The sequence below is a fragment of the Ammospiza caudacuta genome, chromosome 8 (genome assembly GCF_027887145.1).
Source record: "Ammospiza caudacuta isolate bAmmCau1 chromosome 8, bAmmCau1.pri, whole genome shotgun sequence".
NCBI lineage: Eukaryota > Metazoa > Chordata > Aves > Passeriformes > Passerellidae > Ammospiza > Ammospiza caudacuta.
Window position 1 is genome coordinate 6,795,525 of NC_080600.1, and position 21,950 is coordinate 6,817,474.

Here is a 21,950-nt window from a genome sequence, read left to right on the forward strand (position 1 = left end):
CTCCACCAGGCTCCAAGGAAAAATCCTTGAGCTTGGATGTGTTGACAGCACCCAGCTCCCACAATCCAAGAGTAACATAAAGCCTTGAAGGTATTAAAGGCTGGGATCAAAGTAATTCCATGCTTTCCTGTTTGTCCCAGCCCCTGACGAGCAGGAGAGCTGCTGGGACTAGATAGGAGCGGTGAACGTGCTCCTGGGGAGGTGAGAGCCTTTTGAACTGAGGGCAGCGAGGCATGAAAAGCTCATTTCTGCTTCCCCACTCCTCCCACCTCCTGCAAGTCTTGCAGAGTGGGGAAACCTCCCTCAGCCCAAGCGTTTTGCCACGAGAAAGAAATTGAGGAGCAGCGCTTGGATGTTCAGGGCTCTGTGTCAGCATGACCCTGGCTCGCTCTCTAAAGGCCAGGAAGGAATAACTCCTGCAGAAGTGGTAGCACTGGTTCTCCCAGGTCAGCTGGGTTTGCACAGGAGCATTTGGGATTAGTTTATGATTTTTAATGCTGTGTTTGTGCCTAAGCACCCGAGGGGATAACACCAACGTCACGCAGCCCATGAAGCTGCAGCCAGGCTCTCCCCCCATTACCCTCTGAGCTCCTGAGGTTATTGTGGGCTAAGCCATCCCTTGTTAACTGTTTTTTGGTCCAGGTTACTCCGTTTCCAGGCTTTTCATTCCTGGTTTTAATTTTCCCAGCCAGAGCCAGAGCCAAATCCAGCCCCAGGGACCCCAGAGAGCTTCAACCAGGGGCGAGTTTCACCCAAGGTGTTTCTATCACAAAGCTGTCAAAAGCAATTTCTTCTGATCGGACTGAGCTGAAATCCCAGCGGAGGCAACTCATCTCCTGCTGGATGCTGGCTCAAACAGCAAATAAACATCAGAGGCAGGAGAGCCTGGCTGGAGATGAGAAATCTCATCCTGTGATGAGAGGCTGTGAACCTTTCTTATCTCGTCTCACCTTTATCTCTTTGGGTTTCATAAGGAGAAGCGTGAGGTGGCAGCAGCTGAACAGGCAGGGTACCTGGGGTGGCTGGGGGTGCTGAGCCAGATCTGCTCCCCAGGTTTGTAATGTGGGATGAGGCTGGGGCAGGAAAAGGGGAAGGTCCTTGTGTCCCTGGCCATGTTTACTCATTCCCTGGGACAGGGGAGCTGAAGGACAAGGTGTGGAGGGAACATGCCAGCCGTGCTGGATTTAACAGCAAACCCTTAATCTGCTGCCAAGGTGGAAGCAAACACCTGTGGCCAGCCCTGGCCAAGGTCATTCCTCCAGAGCTCCTGCCCATGCCCAGCAGTGTTTTGGGACACAGCAGTGCCTGGGAGCAGGAGTGGAGCAGCTTCATTCCCTTCACCTCCAGCTCAAGCTGTCCTTAATGGTGATAACTCCACCCGAATGAACCCCAGGACCCCTCTAGGACCACCTGTGACTGCTGTCCTGGCCATATCCCTCCCTTCCATGCCATGCAAATCCCACCACCTTCCACCACAGAATCACAGAATATTCTGAGTTACAAACGAACCACCTGCATCACCCAAGTCCAACCCATCCCACCTCCCTGGACAATGGGTGATTTTCCCTCTGTTTGCCTACAGCATTTGCCACACGTCTGCACAGTGAATTGAGCCATGGGGATGGATCCATCCCACCCAGATCCCATGGGAACGGGTGTCAGAAGAATCCCTTGCCTCCCATTCCCACTCCACTCCGCCGGCGCTGCGGCAGCGAGGAGGAAATGCCAGGGCTTAAGTGATTTAGCTTTGGGAGCAAGTGAAATCCACTTACATGGGCTAATTGATAGCAAATGATTCCTTAATTAGAAATTATGGAATTGCCCCCTAATTTACAAGGAAGAACAGGACTAATGCAATGAGGAGCTGAGGGGTGTTTCCCATGGTTGCTGGTGATTTTCCTTCGGAGAAGCTCTAACCAATTAACTTTTCATGACATAAATTTGTTTGCCTTAAAATATCCACTTAGAAGCATTTGCAGATGCATTATTTAAGGCTTGAAAATAAATATTGGATGCTCAGGCTGTGCTTTGTGAGAGCTCTGAGCCGCGTGGCTTCTCACTCAATTATTGATCACGCTTTCCGCCATGCTGGAGACGTTGCTGCATGCAGAGGGGAAAATCCCAGCTTGTTTACTTGCTCCTTCCATGTCTCAAAGTCCCCAAAAAACTCACCCAGCAATGGATTTGGGGATGTTTATAGCTTTTACATCTTCCTCGATGTGGGTTTTCTGGTGTTTAATAAGGTACGAGCACTCGTGCAGATTTTTTTCTTTGCCAAGACATTTATACATGTTTTTCCATATAAAACTTTGCCAGGATGGATTTATCCTTGTGTCAGATCTGATTGTAAATGGAACCACAGAATCATGAGGGCTGGACAAGATGATTCACCATCTTGTGAATCATGACAAGACCTCCAAGATCCTCAAATCCAACCTTAAAGGCTCCCCAGGAATTGTGGTGGCACCTCACCTCCAGCAACCATCAGCATGGAGAAGTGGTGAAAACTCATAGCCCAGGAGGTGAGATTTGCAACACAGAAGGAATTGCATAAACCTCACCTTTGGAGGGCTGCAGAGAGGTTTCCAGGCATATCTGGGGGCTGCCAGTGCCCAAGAACTGCTCACCCTCAGCTCTGTGTGTCGGGAGATCTGCCAAAAAATCCGCAGGTGGAAAACCGGTCAGGCTGCTTGGCTGAGCAGCTGGAGCCCTGGCAGGAATGGGAATGCCAAGTCCAGGGGGGAGGAAGGTTTCTGCGTCCCATGAAACACTCTGACCCACAAAAAAAAAGCCACTCTGAGGATGCTTTGAGGATGGATCTGAGTGTTGTTAGAGGAATAAATAATGCGGGACCTGTCGGGAATTGTCAAAGGGGGAATTCAGTTTGCATCCCAGCTCCTTCCCACATGGCAAACTGGAGCCAGAGAGCTTGGAAAGGCTGCAGACTCATGGCCATAATTAATAGTACAAAGAGGCTGGCAAGGGGACGCCACCAGACAGGCTCCAGCCCTGGCTCTGACCTTCAGCAGCTCTGCAGAGCCCTGGCCGTGCCCTGAAAGCCAGCAGGCATTTCACTTCAAAGAAACCCACATTCTGCCCCAAAACCCTGGTGCTCCCATCTGCTGCTCCATCCCTGGCAGGAACAGACCACACAAATCCCAGATCTTTTCCGCAGGGTGCCCACCACACCAGAAGCAGCCTGGTAGATGATGCTGCCTCGCTCCAATTCCCCCACTTTAAAAATGGGAATTGTGCCATTCGTGCTCAGCTTACGGGTTGGTGGCCATTGCTATTGCAGGGAGGGTCTCTTAATGCTCATAATCCCATGGCACTGGGAGCTAAATGAGCTGGAAAAGAAGGGAACTGGGCATTTCTTTGCTGGAGAAAAGGAGGGCAAATAATGGGCTTAGAAAAGAGGGAGTGCCAATAAAAACGCGGAGTTGAGTGCTTGCTGCTCCCCTTGACATGCTTAAAGAAAGCAATTCAGGCTCAGCACGCTCAGTTATTAACTGGGGGGAGAAAAAAATTATAATTCTTTTGACCCTGTTTCTTTGCAGGGCAGCCGAGCAAACTCCTCGATCCGGGACATAATGGGGCATTGAAAGGCAAATCCGGCGGCACAGAAAGGAAGTGTGTGTGTTCCCCCAGGCCAGAGGAGGCATTGAGGGAAGGAACAGCCGAGTGGTTATCTCTGGCTGGCTTAAATCTCAGCTTTTGGACAAGCCAGGCTTTGTTGGGAGAGCCGCGGGCAGGGCTGTACCTGGCAGCTGATGTTTAACATCATTTCAGAATGATCAAACTCACTTGGGATGCTCTTCGTCCTTGGCAGGGTGCAGAAAGCGCCCAGGACAGGCACCTGAGGGGCAAAACAGCCACCACCTCCTGTGGTTGTGGATTTCAAACCCTGCCAGGAGAAATGAGGGAAATCTGAGTGTCAGCATCATTGCTTTGTCCCCCTGGTCCTGGCTATAAATGTCCCCAGATTTATCTCAGCACAGTTTTGGGCTGGAAGATTTGTCAGCCCCTCATTCTGGGTTTGAGATCCCCACTGGAAATGCCCTGAATTATGGCAAATTTCAGCACTGTGCCCTTGCTGTGCTGCATGGGGCTGACCAGAGAATCCCGGGATAGTTTGGAAAGGGATCTGAAAGCTCATCTTCTTCCCCTCCCCTGCCATGGTCAGGGACATCTCACATCTCATTCCATTCCCTGCCCAACCTGGTCTAATTCCTCTTTCTCACTTTGCCCTGCCTCTAAAACTGAGGGAATTCTCATTTTCTCCTTTATCTTTTGAGTCCTGAGCCCTTTACCAAAATGAAAAGCGGGTAGCTGAGGGTGCTGCTATTTTATCCTCTGCTTTTATGCCGGGACACTTCCACCTGGTATTCCTGGGATGAATTTGTAGAAAATGCTGCCTGTTTTGGGCTTGCCCTGTATTTGTGCCAGGCTGTTCTAAATGCCTTCTAATTGTCCCTGTCCCAAGCCACAGTGGTGTGTAGTGGGGGAAATCCAGGTGGGAATGACCACAGGCAGATCCAAACAGGGCTAATGATGTGAAGCAGCTGCTCTGAGCACAAGCCAGCGCAGTCATCAGTTCAATTAACCCCATTGATTAGTGTAGCAGCCATAAACGAGGCTGTTTGTCAGTGAACACGGGGAATTATTGTGTCTTAACGCTGCTTAAGGAGGGAAATTTTCCCCTCATTTTATCACAGAGATGTCTGGGAAGTGCAAGGGCTCTGGCAGAGAGGGAGGGGAATAAATGATCATAATAAATAAAGATGCAAGCACCACTAAATGGCTCTTGCTCCCCATGCCTTTGCCCCAGAGAATCTTTAGGTGTGGAGGTAAAATTTGGGAATCAGGAGCACAAAAGAGGTGGAGAAAGGGCAGCTCTGAGCCTCTGAGGGGCAGGGAAAGGCAGCCTGGGAGGGTGTTTAGCTAAAGACAAAAGCATTCTTGGCTGAAAACCAGGACTTTCTGCTCCTCCAACTCCCTCCTGCAAGCCCTGGGCCTTTTCCAGGCCCACAGAAATCTGCTGGAGCCTGACTGAGGAAACCCCACAGCCTGGAATCTCTTGGTGCACAGAGGGAGGAGGTCGGAGCCATCTCACACTCACATCAAGATCCATGAAGATGCACCAACAACTGCATCCCCCTGTGCTAGGCAGGGATATTCATCCACCTGGGAAGCCTTCACAACCAGCAATGATTGCCCTGCTCCCATTATCCCCTAAGGATGATGAAACAGCCTTATCCTGGTGGTTGGTTTTAGATAGAGCTCTCATTGAGGCTGGGAAAATTTTTTTTTCTCCTTTTTTAAATTTTTTTTTTTTTTTTTTTTTTTTTTTTGCAGCTTCCATGGTTCTGTTGCCAGGAGAATCTCCAGAGGGAACAAAAGCTGTTTTATTTTGTGGGATGGGACTCGGGGAGGAAGGGGAAGAAGGGAGTGGGCAGAGTTAACTTGTGGGATGTGGGTCCTGCTGCTGTGAGAGTGGGAGGGGAGGACAGGGATTCCTTGGCTCTCAAAGGGTGACAAGGAAAAGGGAACTGGGTAATGGTGGCTCTAAAATGAAGGATTTTGGTTACTACAAAAAATACCTAAAGAGGCTCCAAGGGAGCTGGAGAAGGGCTTTGAACAAAGGCCTGGAGGGACTGGACACAGGGAACGGCTTCCCACTGCCAGAGGGCAGGGATGGGTGGGATATTGGGAAGGAATCCTTCCCTGGGATGGTGCTGGATCCCCAGAGCAGCTGTGGCTGCCCCTGGATCCCTGGCAGTGTCCCAGGCCAGGTTGGATGGGGCTTGGAGCACCCTGGCATAGTGGAAGGTGTCCCTGCCCAAGGCAGGGAGTGGAATGGGATGGGCTTTAAGGCTCCTTTCCACCCAAACCATTCTAGAATTCTAGGATTTTGGTTTTAATAAAGGACTTTTCCATGTGGACTAGTCTTCCAGGATGGGAGAGGTTGGTGCAAATCTCTCCAAACCCCATCCCTTCCCGCAGGGTGAGCAGGATTTGTACCCTGGCAGGGGTGAGGGGTGTGCTGGGGGCAGGATCTGTGTGCAGAGCTGAGGAAGGGCACTGCAGGATTTGCCCCGAGGAGCACAAAAGGTTCAAGAGCTGTCCCTGTTCAAGCTCTTTCGCCTCTCCCCTCCACCTCTTTGCTGTCCTGTCGCAGACATCTTTTCATGAAAAATCCTTTCCTTAGGATTTTTCCTCCTGAGAAGCTGTGAGGCCTCAGGAACAAAATGTAAACAATGGTTATCTGCTGCTGTGGAATGCGACAGGTGGGTCTGTGACTGGTCTCATGTGGATGTTTGTAATTAATGGCCAATCCCAGTCCAGCTGGCTCAGACTCTGTCTGAGTCACAAACCTTTGTTATCATTCCTTCTTATTCTATTCTTAGCTAGCCTTCTGAGGAAATCCTTTCTTCTATTCTTTTAGTATCATTTTAATGCAATATATATCATAAAACAATAAATTAAGCCTTCTGAAACATGGAGTCAAATCCTTTCAGTCTCTTCCCTCATCCTGAGACCCCTGTGACCACGGTCACACTGTCCTTTGTTCATTCCCTCCCTCAGCTGATGCCAGGCAGGCAGAGATATTAAAAGCCTCTCCGGAAGCTCTGTCCTTTGCTCCGTGCACATCCTCATCAGGCTTAAAAAACTAATCCCTGTTATTAGCAGGAAGTGGTTGTCACCTGGCCAGGTGTTCCTGTCACCTCACAAACCCCTTCCAGGGGTGATCACAGGTGATAACAGCCCCCCCTTCCCACAGCTTTGGGAGCTCTGGCACCAACAGAGCCACAGATGTATGAATCATGGAATCAGGGAATGGATTGGGTTGGAAAGGGACCTTCAAGCTCATTCCACCCCCTGCCATGGGCAGGGACAACTCCCACTATCTTAGGTTGCTCCAAGCCCTGTCCAGCGTGGCCTTGGACACTGCCAGAGATCCAGGGGCAGCCACAGATTCTCTGGGCATCCTGTGGAAGGATTTTCCCCCCAAATCCCATCCATCCCTGCCCTCTGGTAAAAGTAGAGGTCAGGCTTGCCAATATCACACAGGGAATTGCTGCCTTCAGCCACTGCCATGCATGGAACGGGAACAAACCCTCCAGACTCCCAGCTACAGGAGGAAATCAGGTGGGGTGGATGCCTGTGAAGGAGGAGTAAATCTGCTTCAATTCCAGCCTGGCATAACAGAATTCCAAAAAGGGAAGCAGAAATAATCCACGTGGGGAGCCTGGCAGAGGGTTTGTTTGCCAGCTCCTAATGAGGCAAGCCTCGTTTACGAGGCACTTCTGAGGGTAATTGGCTCTGAAGCAGGAATGTTATACCTGCAGAACACAAATCCCGTTGGGATTTATTGGCTCCACGCAGCTCCTGAACCCCTTTGAGCAAACACCTGGGAGCGCTGCCCCCATCCCTGCCTCGGGATGCAAACAAAGATGTGCTGCTGCTGCTGCTTCCCAGGGAGGAGTCAATAACTTCCAGATGAGAAGAGGGACATCCAACCCTGCCGGTTATTTGTCATTAACCATCAGGGCTGTAATTAATTCTCAGCAAGGGGAAGGCTGGCCTGGGAAGAGCTCGCCCCAGGGGAGCGCTGCACTAACCTGGGGTTATTAAACCTACCTTTGCAGCCAAGGTAGATTTAACAACCCTGGGCTAGTGGTGGCTCCCCCAGCTCCAGAAAGCCACCCACAGCATGATCCAGGCTCAGGGATTCCCTGGAATCCAACCAAAACTGCAGGATCATGGAAAAACCCTCCCTGTGGCCGTAGCAGCAAACGTGGGGCTTGGGGTGCTCTGATATTCCACGTGGAAGTGGATCAGGGTCAGGTTTGGGAGCTCTCCCTTCTGGGAGGTTTTGGGAGCTCAGGGCTCGTGGCTGAGCTGCTGCTCTGTCTGTGAGAGCATCCCTGGTCCTGCAGGGCTTGGAATGAGATGGGATCCAAACCAATCCATGGTTCTGGGATTCTGTGATCCCCCTGGTGAGGGGGATCCATGCTCCAGCCCTGATTGGTGTTGCTGGGGCTCAGCAGAGCCAGGTCTGGATGTCCAGCTCCTGTTTGTGGTGGTGTTCACAGGGGTTCTTGGATGAGGGAAGAGACGAGGATCTGACTCCATGTTTCAGAAGGCTTGATTTATTATTTTATGATATATATTACATTAAAACAATACTAAAAGAATAGAAGAAAGGATTTCATCAGAAGGCCAGCTAAGAATAGAATAAGAAGGAATGATAACAAAGGTTTGTGGCTTGGCTCTCTGTCTGAGCCAGCTGACTGTGATTGGCCATTAATTACAAACAACCAACATGGGCCAATCACAGATCCACCTGTTGCATTCCACAGCAGCAGATAACCATTGTTTACATTTTGTTCCTGAGGCCTCTCAGCTTCTCAGGAGGAAAAATCCTAAGGAAAGGATTTTCCATAAAAAGATGTCTGCGACACCTGTCCACAATTCCCAAGGCAGCAGCAGAGCAGAAAGGAGCTGCTCTCTTCCCAAAATAAGCTGGCTACACTCACACACCTTACCCATGGGAATGCCATCCTGGAGCAGCCCTGTTCCTAGGAACTGCTCAGACCAAAAATTTCCACCCAGATTTGTGCCTGAGAAACACCCCAGAGGGGAACACACAGAGAAATGAACTTTACCATGGATTTCCTGCAGGATGGAATCCCAGCGCCACAGAAAAGCCTCCTTGGGGCATTCTGTCCAATATTAATTGCTCCCCATGATTCCTGCCTTGCTCTGAGCTGCTCCTGGGCACTGCAAACCTCTCAGGAAGCAGAGAGGGATGGGTGCAGGTGAAATTCTCATCCCTCCATCCTGGGCTCGGCACCAGAAACGTGCCCAAGGCACATCCTGAGCGCTGGGAAAGCTGCAACTTTTGTCACCCACAAATTGCTGATTTTTAATGGAGTCCAAGCACGGTTCTGGCACCTGGAGATGTGTTTTTTTCCCAAGGGATGCTGAGCTGGAACTGCAGATTCTCATACACCTCCTCCTGCCCATTGGAAAAAACATTTTTGTACTCAAAGCCACTCGAGGTGCCAGCCCAAGACAGGAATAAACTTGGACTTTTCAGTATCCAAAAGATGGGGAATCACACCAGAGATGGAAAAGATGAGTAAACCAGCAACTGAAATACTGATTTTAATGAGAGTTTTGCAGGAGCAGAGGGACAGGAGCACCCCAGGCTTGGTGCCAAGGCACAGATGGGGGCAGCACCCAGCCCAGCTCATCCCAGGTGCCATCCCAGTGTTTTCCACTGGCAAAACAGGATGGAAGTGCCCTGTTGCAGTTAGAGAATGGGGTTACCCAGCTGCAGGGAGCTCCCCTTGGACAAACCCCAAAGCTCCCAAAATCACACTGCAGAAAAGAGCCCCCAAGGCTGCTTTGAAGTGGTTTTGTGTGGCTCCTTCTGGGGAGCCAGGAAAAAGCTGGGATGAGGCTGGCAAGCCCCAGCTGACCCCCAGGATGGGGGTCTGGCCACACAAGGACCCACAGCCACCCCTTTGCCACCCCACTTTTGTCCCAGCCCGGCCAAAACTCCGTCTCCTTCTGCCGTGCTGGGCGCAGGAGGAGCCAGCACCAGGAAGAGGAAATTTAATCATCAGATCCCGATTAAACCCAGGAAAAAACAAGGAGGGGGGTGGGAAGAGCAGCGGCTCGAGCAGCCCAGAACCATCTGCTCCGGTATTTCTCACTCAGCTGCTTTTCCAAAGGGTGTCCCAATGGGAGATGGCCACCGTGGGGCTGTTGGTGGCCACCAGCTCTGGGTGCACTTTGTGTCCATGCCTGTCCTGCTGGGTTGATGCTCCTGGTAGCCCATTTCCTAACCCTGCATCCCAGCCAGGATGCTCCCTCAGTCTGTGGGATTTTAGGGAGCACAACCCCCTTTTTCCAGCAGAAAAAGCTGGAAGCCACTCTCTGATAGTGCTTAACACGAGAAACCAGAGCTCAGCCTTTTCCTCCGCGTTCCTCCTGCCTTTCCCACCCGGGGAGAGCAACAGGGGCGGGATTTCTGCTTGACCAGGATTTTGCAGCTTGACAAAAAAGGCCAAAAAAAAAGAAGTGAGGGAGGGGAGCCGGGTGAGGATAAACCTCATTTCCCCCAAGTTTTGAGTGTGAGTGTCACCACCACGAGTGTGCTCACACTGCACGTTGTGTCCATGCCTGTCCTGGTAGCCCATTTCCTAACCCTGCATCCCAGGCTGGGATGCTCCCTCAGTCTATGGGATTTTAGGGAGCACAACCCCCTTTTTCCCCTTTTTCCACCGCGAGTGTCACCACGGCGAGTGCGGCCACCACGGCGAGTGTAACCATGGCAAGTGTCACCACCACGGTGTGTGACCACCAAGTGTGACCACGGCGAGTGTCACCACCGCGAGTGTCACCACGGCGAGAGTGCCCGCGCTCACACCGGGCTGGGCGTGGCTCGCACTCCCCCCTTGCACAAGGACCCATTCCCATTCCCCCATCCCGCTTTTCCCGTCCTTTTCCCCTCCCCACGTGTTTTACACCCCCCGCCCCCGCCATCCCCCGTTCCCCCCCCCCGCCCGGCACCCCCCTCGTTCCCGCCCTCCGCGGGGCCACGCCCCTGCCACGCCCCGTGACGTCAGCGGGGCGGACGCGCGCGGCCGGTGCCGGCGGGAGCGCGCCCGGAGAGCGGCGGGAGCGGGGCCGGGTTCGGTGTCGGTGGCGGCGGTGGCGGGGACGGAGCGGGCGCAGGTGAGAGCCGGGAGCGGGGCGAGCCCGGGGAATGCGGGAGCGGCTCCCGAGGGACCCCGGAGCCGGCGGGGAAAAGTTTGTGGCGGCGGCGGAGGGAGGGAGGGAGCAAGGAAGGCGGTGGCGGCGGAGGGTCGGGGCTGAGGCAGCGGCGGAGCGCGGGGCGGCGGCCGGGGAGAGAGGGAGCGAGAGTGGCTGTGTGTGTGTGTGACACCGCGTGTGACACCGGGAGTGGGCTTGTGACCGCGTGTGAAGTGTGTGTGAGACTGTGTGCGAGTGTCGCGTGTCCGCGTGTGGCAGTGTGACACTGTGTGTGTGTGCGACACTCTGAGTGTGACACTCTGAGTGTCCCTCGTGGGGCTGTCACTGTGTGTGTGTGTGTGACACTCTGAGTGTCCTCCGTGGGGCTCTGTGTGTGTGTGTGACATTCTGTCCTCCGTGGGGCTGTCACTGTGTGTGTGTGTCCTGTTGGTGTCTGAGTGTGTGACACTCTGAGTGTCCTCTGTGTGCCACTCTGTGCGTGTGTCCTGGGTGACTGTGCGTGCCACATGTCCCCTGTGTGTGTGACTGTGTCCCTGTGTGTCCCTGTGTGACTCTGACTGTGTCCCTGTGTGTCCCTGTGTGACTGTGTGTGACCGTGTCCCTGCGTGTGACTGTGTCCCTGTGTGTCCCTGTGTGTGTGTGACTGTGTCCCCTGCGTGTGTGTGACTCTATGTGCCCGTATCCCCGTGTCCCCTGTCTGTGTGACCACATTTTGTGCTCGGTGTTCTTGTCCCCGCGCTGTCCCCGCTGCCCTGTGCCGTGTCAGGGTGCCCATGCGGCTCCGTGTCCCCGTTCCTGTGCCCTGTGTGTGCACCCCCGTTGTCCCCCGGGTCGCGCTGGCACTGCCACGGCGATGGACACGGCTGCCCGGGCTGTTGTCACCCTGCCGCTGTCACCGCTCGTGTCCCGCGGCCAGCAGCGCTCCCGTTCCCCATCGGCGCCGCCGGGACGCTCCGAGCCGCATTCCAGCGGCTGTGCCCGGCGTGCCTTCTCCAGGAGGGCTTTCCCAGCTCGCCCAATGCCCTCGCTGCTCCCTGCTGGCTGCCCGGGGATGCTGCGGGGGCAGGGATGCTGCCAGGGCTCGGTTTGGGATGCTTTGGGTCATGGGATGCTGTGGGTCCAGGGATGCTTTGGGAACCAGGGATGCTTTGGGTCCAGAAATGCTTGGGAGCCAGATGCTTTGGGTCCAAGGATGCTTTGGGTCCAGGGATGCTTTGGGGCCAGGGATGCTTTGGGAGCTGGGGATGCTTTGGATCTAGGGATACTTTGGATCCAGAAATGCTTTTGATCCAGAAATGCTTTGGGTCCAGGGATGCTTTGGACCCAGGGATGCTGTGAAGCCTCAGTTCCCAGCTGTTGCTGCTGGGTGGAAGAGGTGGAATTGTGCAGGCTCCAGGAACACCAATTTCCTGGGATCCCTGCCTGCTCAGGAGTTTAGGCTCGGCATAACTTTGGGACAGCGGGGACTGTGAGGTTGTTCTGTGCCCAAATGAAACCACGTGGCATCAAAGCCCCCAAACCCAGAGGAGTTCTGTGGGGTGTGGGATCAGGTGGATGCAAATTCCCAGCTCTGGGATGCCCATCACTGCCTTCCTCCCCTCTCCAGCCTCCTTGAGATTTGCAATGATTAACTTTTGGCTGTTAATTAATACATAAATTAAAAGGTAATAATGCTGAGTGGAGCTTGGGTAGGAGTTGGAGTGGAGGCTGTGTGGTGTTGCCAGCTGGGCTCTGGAATAAGGATCCACCCTTGGATTCCTCCAGCCTGGATGCTTAAATTTGCCTTAAAGTAGAAAAATATTATTGGTGTTGAGGATAACATCCCCCTGGGATGGCTTGTAGGTCTGACAGGGGTGGGTTTGGCATTGGGTTGATGCTTGGGCTTGAAGCTTTCACAGAGCTTTTCCAGCCTAAAGAATTCCGGGCTCCTTGGAATGTTCACATCTCCTCCTTCCTGGCTCTTCCTCCTGCACAGCTGTGTTGGTCCCAGACCCTGCAGAGGGGACAGCATCTCTGGTCCCAAACCATCCATGCTTCCCTCAGCTTTCCATGTTCTTCCCACGGCGAGCTTCACCCCCCTGGTCGCTCACAGCAAAATTCCCATTTTTCTCACCACCCCCCATCCCGAGCACATCCCCTCCTGGCTGGGGAATTTTGCAGGCAGAGATGCCAGCTTTCCATGGCTCTGCATGTCCAAAATAACCCCGTTCAGGCTGTGGAAGGGAACGTGCTTTTCAAAAATAGCATCTCCCTTACTTTTAATCAACCGGAGCCGGAGCAGCGTGGAGCGATTGTAGCCGGCACTCGACGTCCTAATTGTGTTTGCCTTTTAATGAGGGGAAAACTATTTGCCAAGCTAAAATATTTATTTTAGCCTGGTGGGGTTGCTCTCAAGAGCTTGTGGGGATGGTAAGGAGGTGGTTTAGACACTGTATGTGTGTGGTTTTGTTTTTGTTTTAATGGGAAAAGCATTTAAATGTGGCTTTTTGTGGCCGGGGCTGTCTGTGCAGGGGGATTTGCATCTTCCTCAGTCTCCTTCTTTCCAGGGGGGGTCTGAGAGCTGTGTCCCCTCCTGGGTGGATTTCTGCTGGCAGCTGGCACAGGAGGGAATGCAAATACCCTCACCTCATGTTTGGCACCTGCCTCTTCTCTCCTGCCCTGGAAGCACCTGAGCTTTGTGAGCTGTCCCCAGGGCTCCACAGGAGGTGGTGAGGAGGTAGGATGGGTTTTTATGGAATCATGGATTTTCCTGAGCTGGGAGGAGCCCACAGGGATTGTCCAGTCCAACCCCTGGCCCTGCACAGACACCCCAACGATCCCACCCTGTGCATCCCTGCGAGTGTTTTCCAAACATTCCTGGAGCTCTGGCAGCCTTGGGGCTGTGCCCATTCCCTGGGGAGCCTGGGCAGTGCCAGCACCCTCTGGGGGAAGAACCTTTTCCTAAAATCCAACCTAAACCCCCTCTGACACAGCTCCAGCCACTCCCTCGTGTTCTGTCCCTGTCACAAGGAGCAGGAGATGGAAACACCCAGGAAAGTTTGGTAGCCAAGTGTTGACTTCCCCAGTGACCATTGGTGAGTCAGCTTTGGAACAAGGGATCAACCCACTGGGAAATGTGTTCCTGCTTATTAACTGGGATATCTTATTAACTGGGAAATCTTATTAACTGGGATATCTCTGCTCTGGAGCCAGGCTGGGGGATGCTCACCTGGGGAGGAGAAGGCTCCAGGGAGAGCTCAGAGTCCCTAAAGGGGCTCCAGGAGAGCTGGAGAGGGACTGGGGACAAGGCATGGAGGGACAGGACACAGGGAATGGCTCCCACTGCCAGAGGGCAGGGATGGATGGGATACTGGGAATTAGGGGTTCTGCTCTGTGAGGTGCTGCCACAGTTTTTAGAGCAGCTGTGACTGATCCCTGGGGAAGGTCCAGGCCAGGCTGGATGGGGCTTGGAGCAGCCTGGGACAGTGGAAGGTGTCCCTGCCCATGGCAGGGGTGGGATGGGATGAGTTTTGAGGTCCTTTCCCACCCAAACCATGCTGGGACTCTCTGATGGCTGCAGCAGGGTGTTCATGGAGAGCAGAGTGTGGGTTTCCCTGCCCTCTGGGCATTTTCTCCACTGCCAGCACCAGCTCAGGACCCATCCAAGCCACCCCCCAAAATTTCCAGAGCGAGGTTTAAAAGCATATAACGTGTCCCCCATCTCTTCCCTCAGCAGGAGCTGCTGCCCTGGGCTCCCTCCTGGCCAGCACTGGCCCTGCCCAGGGCTTGGGCACAGGGCTGGCATTGTCTGGGGGCCTTGGCAGGGCTGTGCCAGCCTTGGCTGGGCCGGGAGCACGTGGCCGTGCCGGTGCTGGCACTGGGAAAATCCCTCTGATGGAATTGGGGGGCAGAGAAGGGGCAGGAGAAGCCCTGCAGGTGGTGGGGCTGAGCCCTGTCACCAGCCTGTGGGGACACCAGGGCAGCTGTGCTGGTCATTAATGATGAGTTTTGCTGCTTTCAGAGGGATTTGCAGCCCCAGCTGCCTCCGTGGCCCCAAATAATGTTTGGGGTTTGAGGAAGGGGGGAAAGGGAGAAGGCTCTTGCAGCTTTGGCACGTGCTTGTGCTGACAAGTCCCTCTGCTTCCCAAAAACAGGACTTGCTCCCAGCAGCTCGGATCTGGTTTTTAGTGCTCCAGTGAGCACATTAACACCACAACCATCCACGCTGAAGGGTGATTTTTGAGGGTACCTGTGGCTTCTCCCCCCTCTCTGTGCTCCTCCTTGCACCCTGGGGTCCTTGGGGTGATTTCTGTGTATTTCTGTTCCTGTGGGCTCCTAAAGAAAAGTGTGGGAGTCAGGATGGGGATGTGTGGGATGGCTCCCAGCAGCAGCAGGGAATGCAGGAATGCACATGGAATCCCTCTGCTGCCTCAGGGGGGCTGCAGGCCCAGGAGTTTCCCAGGGAAAAGTCAGTTTTTTATGGATCAAAGAGCAGACCATAGAACTTCCAACTCCTCCATGGTGCCCCTGGAGTGGATTTTTGTCCCTCTGCTGGGAAGTTGGCATTTTGGGTGGGTTGCATGTTTTTGGGAGGAATCAGTGTGCCACCAGCAACATTTCCTGGCTTTAATCCCAATTTTTGGTGGCCTCCATTGGGAACCCCATGGGAAATTTTCTATTTTTAACCTGCTGGTGGATTTGTGCAGGGGTTTATTTTCAGTGCCAGGAGGCAGCTGTTCCCATTCCCATTTCCCATTCCCATTCTCATTTCCATTCCCATTCCCAGCTGGCATATCAATGGCAGAGTCATGATGCTCTCTCTCATTCCTGGGGCTAGAAAAGTGTTCCTGCTTTTTCCCTACCTGAGTGGTTGTTCCTGCTCCACCCAGGAGAGGAGAGCTTGTGTCAAATCCAGCTGTGGGAAGCTGGCACATCCCATCTCCTGCTTGCAGGATCACCACAGGATTCCAGAACTGGTTTGGGATGGAGGGGACCTTAGAGCTCATCCCATTCCAATGGGCAGGGACTTTCCCAATTCCAGCCTGATTCCCCAGTTTCTTTCAGTTTGGGAGAGTAAATCGGTAGCCTCAAACCTCTGTAGGTGAAAATGCAGAGGTGGAAGGTGGCCCAGTCATTACTTATTTTGTGATTGCTCTGGTGTTTCTTCCAAATGAAAGAGAAATTATTTAGATGGGATATTAGGAAGGAATTCTTCCCTGTGAGGTGCTGGCTCAGTTTTCCCAGAGAAGCTGTGGCTGCCCCTGGATCCCTGGAATTGCCCAGAGTTGGACATTGGAGCAGCCTGGGACAGTGGAAGGTGTCCCTGGAATGGCAGGGGATGGAATGGGATGGGCTTTAAAGGTCCCTTCTAACCCAAACCATTCTGGCACTGGGTTATTTTTCATATTTTTCATACTTTTAATATTTTTCATATTTTTCCTACTTTTCATATTTTTCATATTTTTTATCACCTGGCTGCCTTTGTGTAAATTGGAGGGGTGGTGATGCACATCTGGTTTGCAGTCCTGTTAAATGATGGGGAAAACTAACAATAATAATAGTAATAGTAATAATAATAATAATAATAATGGAAAACTTTAATAATAATAATAATGATGATGATTATGATTTTCCTTTTCACTGCTCATTCCCTGCAGTTGCTTCTTCTCCTGCCCCATAGGAGGGTCGCCCTGGGGACCATCCCAGCATTTTTGGGAGAGGAAGCCAGGGAGCCAAACCAGATGTTTTCCAGCTGACTCCAGAAAACCTGGGCCCAGTAGAGATTCCTGGTTTCAGCTCATCCCTGCTTCCCTCTCTCCAGGGGTAAATCCAGCTGCTGCCCTCCTCCTACCCTGCCTGGATCAAGGGCTTTAGGCCATCCCCATGAAGTGTTCCAGGTTGTTTTTGGAGGGCAGGGTCAGCGTGGTGTGTGGCCTCCTTTGAGCAGCACCGGCTGTTCCCTTAGGAACAGGGAGAAAAAGGCTTTTTTGCAGTTGAACAATGGGGAGAGGAGCGGGGCAGGAAGTGTTTTATGTGATCCCAAGGGTCTTTCCTTGGGATCACAGCTTTTTCTTTATCCCAGATTCATAACCCTGAGTTGTGAATCTGGGATAAGTCCGAGAGTGGGTTTGGTTGGATTTCTTAGCGTGTGCAGGGCTGGGTGCAGCATCCCTTGTTTTGTTGGTGTGGTGCGGGGAAGGTGCTCAAGTTACCCACCTAAAATCACCTCCACAGGTCAAGCATGGAGAAAAGGAGCAGGAAAAAGCCCCAGGAAGTGGAGTAATGGATGCAGTGGTCACCAGGGAGTTCAGCCAAAGCCTCCCCATTCTCACACACGTCCCTGGCACCGAGAGCCGTGTCCGATGTGAAATCCCCAATTCCTGCCCCATTCCCTGCTGCTGCTCCCCGCTCCTGCCTCGCATCCGTTCCCAGAGCAGCTGGGGGGGAGCTCTGCTGGGTCCCTCGGAGCAGAGGCTGCTCGAATTAAACAAAGAGAAACTTCCCATTTCTTTGCCAGCCAGCCAGTGCTGCTCCGGCTTCCGGAAAATGGCAGCGCTGGAGGCGGGCGAGCAAAACAAAACAAAACAAAGCAAAACAAAATAAAATAAAATAAAACAAAGCAAAGCAAGGTGGCCCCAGCCAGAGAGAAAAAAACCCTCCTCACCTCAGAGGCATTTCCTTGCTTTCTTTCCCCCCCTTGTCCAGCCTCTCTCCCTCCCCATCCTGGCTGCTCCATTGAAAACCTGCCATCAGATTAGGGCTCCCTGGGTGGGGCTGCTCTGGGAAGCATTTCCTAGGGAAAAGCAGGGAAAGCCAGCCTTGGGAATGGCTCTGCTCTCTGCCCCAGATCCCCTCCCTGCTTATTTTGCCTCAGTGGGGATTTTTGGGTCAGGTTTTTGGGTGTGTGTGGCTTCACTTTTGGGGCAGGTTGAGCTGTTGGAACCCTTGAGGAAGTGCAGGGAATCGTTCCCAGTGGGCCTGGGAGCAACTGGTCCTTGCAAAAAAAAAAAAGGGGGGAAAAAAAAAAAGATGCTTGAGAGCATCCTGGAAAAAATAAAAAGAGATCTGCGAGTCCATCCCACAAAAGCAGGACCTGTGTGATTGTATCCTGCAAACAAAAAAGGAGGAGGAGGTAGGAAATGCATCCCAGAGAAAGGAGGAGGTGGGGAGTGCATCCTGCAAAAAAGGAGGAGGAGATGCATGAGTGCATCCCAGGAAAAAGCTGGAGGGACAGGGACAAAAAGAGCTGTGCATCCCACAGAAGGAGAAGGGATGGTGTGGGTGTGTCCTGGAAAAAAGAGGAGCTGTGCGAGTGTGTCCCATTTAAAAAAAAATTAAAAAAGGATGAGGAGATGAGGGTATCACTCAAAAGGGGGAGATGTGAGTAAATCACACAAAAAAGGGGAAGCTGATGGGGGTGCATCCCAGATAACAAAAGAGAAGATGCCCAAGTGCATCCCAGGAAAAGGAAGGAGGAGAAGGGAGTGGTGCATCCCACAGCTTGTCCTCCCTTGTTCCAGCTCCTCCTTCCCTGTGGGTGCTGTTGGCGGCTGCAGGTTCCTGTGGTACCTCTGCAGGGATTGCTCAGGTGGGACAAGAGGGTTTTTTTGGGAAAAAGGATGAAAACCTGGCATCCCCAGCACCAGGATGGGTTATTTTAGGATGTTTTGTGTCTTTTTTTTTTTTGATACCAGCTTCCTAGAAAGCATCTCCTTCCAGCAGCTGAGCTTATCAGGGAGTGAGACCCCAAAACAAGGCTTTCCTGGAGTCTTTGGAAGTGTTTTCCTTGCCTTTGTGGGAATGGACAAGGAGTTTGTTACCCCTGGAGGGTGGTAATTACCTCGTCAGCAAAGCAGAGCCCCTGTGCTGCCAGTGCTGCCCTTGACCAGCTCAGAATTCCAAGATTTGCTTGGGAAGGATGCTCTGGGATGGGGACATCTCTGTGGTGCTCTCCTCCCCTGCCTGGCTCTTCACATCCTGCCAAATTGGTGAAGTTTTGGGGGATTTGGGGCTATTTTGTTTCCCCTGGGAGCTGCTGGAGCCAGCCAGTGCTGCAGAGGAGCAGCTCGCTGCCCTCAGTGCTTCTTCCAAGCAATTTTTTCCATCTCTCCTGAGCTGCTCCTGAGCTGTGGCTCCTGCTCCCCAGGGAGAGCTGCCTGAGAGTTAATGGCTGCTGGAAAAAAACGCTTTAATTATAACTCAGTTAGCCAGATGGTCCATCTGGGCTCCTGCAGAGCCTGCTGAGATCCATGGAATGAGGTGGCAGCAGCTCCACCCTGGTGATGGGGAGGACGCAGGGACCCATCCAGATCCCCATGGGATGTGCTGTGCTCTCCAGAGCATCTATCCCTGCTCCTGGGAGCTGTTTGACAAGGGCATGGAGTGACAGGACAAGGGGGAATGGCTTTAAACTCACAGGTTTGGAGGGCAGGGGTGGATGGGATATTGGGAATTAGGAATTGTTCCCTGTGAGGGTGGCAGGCTGTGGCTGCTCCTGGATCCCTGGAAGTGTCCAAGGAGAGGTTGGATGGGGCTTGGAGCAGCCTGGGACAGTGCAGATGTGTCCCTGCCATGGGAATGAGGTGTGCTTTGAGGTGTTTCCAGCCCAGAGCATTCCATGCCCCTGCTGCTGGCACATCCCTGCAGCTCCTGCCAGGGCAGAGCAGGAGCTCCTGGAACATCCAAAACATCCAGGACACACGGCCAGGCATGGAAAGAGTGAGCAGGGGGAAGCCCTGCAGGCTGTTTGAGCAGAGGAATGCGGGGGGTCTGGAGCAGGGATGGGGCCCTGGAGCAGGGATTTGGGATGGAGGAGTGTTTAACCCTTTCTCTGCTCTGTGACCTCTCCATCCCCATCCCAGCTCCCTGTTGTAAATCTTGGCTTTACCCACATCCTGAGGGAAGCTGGTTCTCCTGGCTGGGATGGGAACCTCAGTGCTGGCAGGTGGAGATGAATCCTTGGGGCAAAAGGGAGGAATGTGTGTCCTGGAGGGTTTGGATACCACTGGGGAACGGCGTGGGGAAACTGAGGCACAGCGTTGCTCCGTGGGGAGGTTAAACCGTGGTCCCTGCAGTTGTGGTGCTCATCTCTCCAAAAATGGGCTCTAAAATCATTCCTGAAGGGCTCCCAGCTCAGCCTCAACTCCAGAACTGTGCATCTCCTTGATCCCTTTTTTTCTTCTATGCATGGGAATCATTTGGAAGCAGAGGTCTGAGCCTATTCCATGGAAATCCCACGATCCACAGTGCTGCATACACTTCTGCCTCACTTTTGCCTTTCACCAGAAAATCCTCATCCCCCTTCCTGCTCTCACCAACAAAAAAAAAAAAAAAAAAAAAAAAAAAAAAAAAAAAAAAAAAAAAAAGTGAGTAATGCTGGAGAAATTTGGGATGAGGCCCAGCAAACGATCGGATATCCGGCTAAGCAGGGCTCTGACTTTTGGACTGAAAGCTCCCAGATGAATAAATGCAGCAGGAGGAATGGCAGATTTTGAAGGATTATGTCTTTCTGGTGGTGCTCTGGTTTATCTCTCTTTAAATCTTCACTCTGTGGAACTTGGGAATGGCTTTTTTTCCTTTTTTTTTTTTTATTTTTTTTTTATTTTCTCTTTTTAAATCACCTCAATATATTTGTTTTATGCTCAAGCAATAACACATTTCCCGTCGTCCTGTTAAAAGCAGAGCTGATGGTATTTAAAAATAATACTGGTGCCAGTTGTCTTGTGATGCACATCATGTGTTCTGGCTGTAAATGTTGTTTACAGGCCAAAAAAAAAAAGCTGAATTCACTGCAAAAGTGGCTTGTTGGGAGGCTAAAATGCCATCCAAATTGGATGTTGCCCTAAGGAATAATGGGTGGTGGTGGTGACTGTCTCCCTCTTGGTTTTCTTTCCTCCTTCTGGACCCTGCTGAAAAAGTTCCCTTTTTTTTTCCCCCTGTTGATTGAGTACTTAAGTCATTCTTCTAAATATAAATCTCTCCTGATGTGTCAGCTGCGCCTGGGATTTCACTTCTTTTATGTGGCACTTCAAGCAAGTTTTAATTAAAAATTAAAAAAAAAAAAAAAAGAAAAAAAAAAGAAAGGTCCATCTGCATTGGGTTGATATTTAGGGAGTTTTTTCCCTCATCAGGAGCGTGTCTAATTCCAGCCTGACCCTGCAGAGCATCCTCAGCTCCTGGAAAGTTCTTGCTGTGTCCTGCTTGGAATCGGGGAGTGGTTTGGGTTGGAAGGGACCTAAAAGCTCACCTCATTGCAGAGCAGGGACACTTTGCACTATCCCAGGTTTTACAAGCCCCATCCAGCCTGGCCTTGGATCCAGGGGCAGCCACAGCTTCTCTGGGCAACCTCGCCCTCATGGGGAACAATTCCTCCCCAATATCCCATCTCTGTCACTTTAAAGCCATTCCCCCTTGCCCTGTCCCTCCAGGCCCTTGTAAACCACCTCCCATTCCCTGGAATTCCAGCTCTTTTCCTCGGGGTGGCTTTTCAGTCAGTGCTGCTTCTCCTGGAAGGGCTGTCCCATCACTGCCGCAACATCTGCTGTGACCAACAATGAGATGTGGAAAAGCTCCATCCTGATAGGGAAAAAAAGTAATCTGGGATGTTGATGTTGCTGTGGGAGATGCTGGGAGCAGGAGGTGTTGTCTGGGCAGGTCGCTGGAGGTGCCATGGATTCGCCTCTTCCTGCTGCTGGCAGCCCCATGTTTTGGGTCTGAAAATTAAAAAACACATCTCTGAGCTTGTCAGAGCAGCCTCAGAGCCCCATGTTTTGGGTCTGGAAATGAAAAAACACATCTCTGAGCTTGTCAGAGCAGCCTCTGAGCAGGGCTGGTGGTGGGACTGGAGTTGTTCTCCACAGGAACCCACAAATGGAGGGAGGGTTCTGTGCTGCTCACAGGGAATGTGAGCCAGGGGTGCTTTGTAGGGCTTTCTAAGCTCAGTTTAGTCCTTGCTTTTTGAAAAGAGCTGTTCTTGTAGAGAGAGAGGACAAGCTATGTCTTGTCTCCTAATTTGGGCTCTTGGTTGGCCCCAAACCACCCCTTATCACAGCTGATAACGCTTCATCCCTCATTCAAGCTCCACAACCCCAAAATTCAGCTCTGCGCTGTCTTACATACGGGAATCGAGCAACCTGGTCTGGTGGAAGGTTTGTTTGCCCATGGATGGGCCAAGAAGGGCTTTA

General features: G+C 52.4%; 1 protein-coding gene across 1 annotated transcript in view; it reads left to right on the plus strand.

Moving 5' to 3' along the window:
• Positions 1-10,634: 10,634 nt before the first annotated feature.
• SH3BP4 (SH3 domain binding protein 4) overlaps positions 10,635-21,950 on the plus strand; it is a 34,663-nt gene continuing 23,347 nt past the window's right edge. The window contains exon 1 of the mRNA XM_058809485.1: positions 10,635-10,749. The gene's annotated coding sequence lies outside the window, so the exon portion shown is untranslated. The remainder of the gene's footprint in view (positions 10,750-21,950) is intronic.